Here is a 3765-nt window from a genome sequence, read left to right as displayed (position 1 = left end):
GATAATGGGCTTTAACAGGGGATATTAAGCGGCGCGCATCCTACTTAATTGGACATCAAACACGGCGTGTGCAAGAGAGATTAGACTTCTGAGGGAAATGTCAGCATAGAGGAGACTGCCATATTTGCTCTCTATCACACACTTTGTTCTAAATCTGTATTATTGGACGGGGGGAAGGCTTCTAATTCAATTTCTCACTTTCATTTACATGCAGAAGATTAATAGGAACTCCTGCGAGAGATACTGCTGGATTATGGTAAGGGCGTTGCTCCGCTCGTCTCTCGCTTTTTTCCATCTTGAGCTGTGAAATCCTCGTCCGCAGTTATGAGTCAACACCCAGGCGCTTTCACGGGGTTGATCCCCCGATGGCTTCTATAAATTGAATACAGGTCATACGATCAGGGTCCTAGAATTATCCTTTCAGACCCACGGACCCAAAGGTCACAAGGGGAAACATTAGAAACATTGAATCACACGGTATCAACCCCTGTATTCCCAACGGAAACAAGGAACTACGGATAATTGCATCCTTATCACAAGCACAATATACAGTATATGTATCAAATCTATGAATAGTTCTGAACCCAAGGGTCTGACACGTGGTTTCACGCAGTATTTCATGTTCACCTTGAACACAGCCCTGCTCACCAGCAAAGAAACACAACTATTCCTTCACTCATGTGCGCACACGAACACACACACACACACATGCACACGCACACACACAAACACACACATATATTCCCACTGACAAAGTGTGCAAACTTTCCCCATATCTCACAGTGAGCCAGAAGAGTAATAGGCAGTTGTGCTGCTGTTGCCAGCCTGTCGGAGTTGAAGTTTATTAAGTATATCAAACCAGGGCCGGCCCCCTCAGGGAACATTTGCAATCCAAAGCTCTGCTTGCCGTCGCTTCTGCCAGTGTCAAGCTGTCACAAACACTCTGGAAACAAGTGTCAATTTTCTCCCATTTGCGACAATGATGCATGCCTCCAGAATCAATGTAATGGATTCTTCGGGTTTCTGCTCTTTGATAACGGTGATGGGAGTGGGATAGATGTACAGGGTAGCAGATGTAAAGGAAGACTCCACTCCTCCACCAACATCCTCGGTACATAACAGTGTTCCACTGTTATGTACATATGCCACACTTATATAGTGTGGCATAGCACATAGTACACCGCTCCCCTGTGCTGTCTGGCATATAGCGCAGAACACCTTCAGTGAGTCTTATGTCAGCCCCAACAAGATCAAACACCGGAGAGCTCATGTTTAGTGGTCACTGTTTTTTTTGTTTTTTTACGGGAATGCACCTAACATTATCGATTGATCAATCGATCTATGTCGAGGACCTCGCGACCAGCCAAGCAAACATCAGCTCCGAGGCCAATCAATCTGTGGATTCTGACCACTGCCCCCAGAGAGTGGCCCAGCCAGAGCTAGCATCCCCACAGACCCTGCAGAAGCCAGCCCCCTACAGCTTAATAGCCTGACCGTAGACCACATCCCATTAGCACCCCGCTCCTGGACCAGATATGCAGTTTATCGTCTGGAAAAACATGCAGGAGGAGGAAGGCTTAAAGTGGGTGGGGGGAGGGGGAGCGTAGCTTCTTCTTTGTGGTCACGCTACACCAGCCTGTGCTCAGTATGCTCTACCTGGGCTTATTTCACCCTCCGGCGGACACAAGAGTCTGTGCCGGCCCTGGAGTGGAAAAAGACCCCTAGGTGCCTCCCAGGCCTGGTTCTGCTCGCCTGTCTTCCGCGATGCCAACGAGACTGAGAGTTATGATGACGTCCCTGCAAGTGTATGTCTAGGTACATTTACTGCAAGTGTGCGAGTGCTTTCATATGCGAGCGTGGGGCAGGGTTTAAGCTAAGCTTTCGCGCGGCGAGGCCAGTGGCTCTTCCTCTGCTCGACAGCTGTAGTCCATGTCAAACATCTGTTTGCCACGTGAGCAAGGAGACGTGAGAAAGGAGCGTTGTAGGACTAGATAATGGGGTCTTTTTAAGCAGGCAAACAGATTACTTGCTCTCCCGGAATTATACAATTCATTACTGACTTTCTTTTTATAACTATAGACTAATTACATTAGCCGCGATGGTTATTTCATAAGCCTGTCATGCTGCTTGCTTTGTGGAAATGAATGGACTTCCCTTGGAAGGTCGGAGCTGTTCTCAAATTGGCTCTGGGAGCCAATGGAATCATTCCTTGTCCTATAGAGCATTAAGGACTGTATGGTCCGTAGTTATGCCTCGTCCAATAGAGCACATTCTTATCTGAGAAAAGCATTTTGTTCACATTTCTGTTCATCTTTTAACTTCATTATTTAGTCAATTTCGGATAAAAGAAAACGCATTGCTCTGTAGATTGCTACACTTTCCTTAGGCACACCATTGTTTTTTTTATCTACAGACTGTGCCGCATCTTTTCCCTCATGAACTGGAACACCCTACCCCGAGTGTTGATTGGCCCTATAATGTTTAAACGTTTTCAACGGGACCCTCTCCCTCCCCCTTCTACGTAACTAACTAAATGTAGAGATTATGATCTCCCAACCTGTTGGGAACAAAGCGCTGCGAATGCAATCACAAAACACGGTTGATCACAGATTAGCCATATTCTATTTCAAAGTGTGCACACAACACAGCAAAATAGAACAACGTCCGTAAAAGAATCACAGCACCAAACATTTCAGCAGAAACCCTGCAATTAGTCGCTTCTTTTGCAGTGCAGATGTGAATATCTTTAATAGGGAGGTATTTGGGTTTTTTGAAGTGGTAATCAAGGAAGTGGAGAGTACAACATTGTGTGTCTATTTGAGCAGGCCTGCATAACATAATTGTGCTGTTTAATTTCGGTCCATGTCCCTCTTCTTTTTATCAGAGCCTAAACACAGTGGGATATTATTTAACTAAAGCCCCAGGAACACTGCATAGGTATTGCGTTCCCGTCTGTAATGCAATTCAATGTTTAAGTGTACATTGCTTGACTTTCTCCCTTCATATTTTGGTCTTGTTGGCCCATATAATGTATGGAACAAAATCTATCTGAGTGTAGCTTTTCTCTCCTGGCGGGAAATAGTACTGTAACAGCTAGCATCCCAGTGTCTTTCAGCACACCTGTGCTCATCGTCTGCTCTTCTATCCCTAATCCTCTGACAACTAACAAACAAGTTGTCATTTGTTGGTCATTTCTGTTTCATTTGGAGGCGGGTTGGCACAGCTGCTATCCACACGGTGTGGCTTCTATCCACTGTTTTTTAACTTGAAGCCCTATGAGAATCTGGAGTAAATTTTTAAACCTTGCTTAATCGCACATTTCCCTTAGGAATTGAATCTGCTTGTGACTCTGTGAACATCTACCTTAAGCAAACTAATTAAAGTGAAATTTGATTGTAAGTGAACCAGATGTTCAGATTTGAATATATGTGTGTATTCTTCTGTATTCTAAGTCTGCAATATTCCAACAAGCAGAGAATGGGACACGGTGTGCTTTCACCCAATGTATTAAGCTTATTCAATTTGCAGTTCTAAACACTATAGGAATGATTTAATATGAATGTTTTTCTGAGTGTACTGATATTAATTGCTTTTTGAATTAACCTGCACCTGAATGACACAATAGACTTTGTCACACATATATATTTGCATATTTATATCATACTTTATTACATTATCTATGCTCTGTGAACAAGAATAGCAGGACTGTAATGGCAGGCAATTACCCAGCATGCGTGCGTAAAAGACAGAAGAGTTTCTATATTT

This window comes from Micromesistius poutassou (genome assembly GCF_964030765.1).
Source record: "Micromesistius poutassou genome assembly, chromosome: 2".
NCBI classification, from domain to species: domain Eukaryota; kingdom Metazoa; phylum Chordata; class Actinopteri; order Gadiformes; family Gadidae; genus Micromesistius; species Micromesistius poutassou.
Note: the sequence above shows the minus strand (reverse complement) of the source record.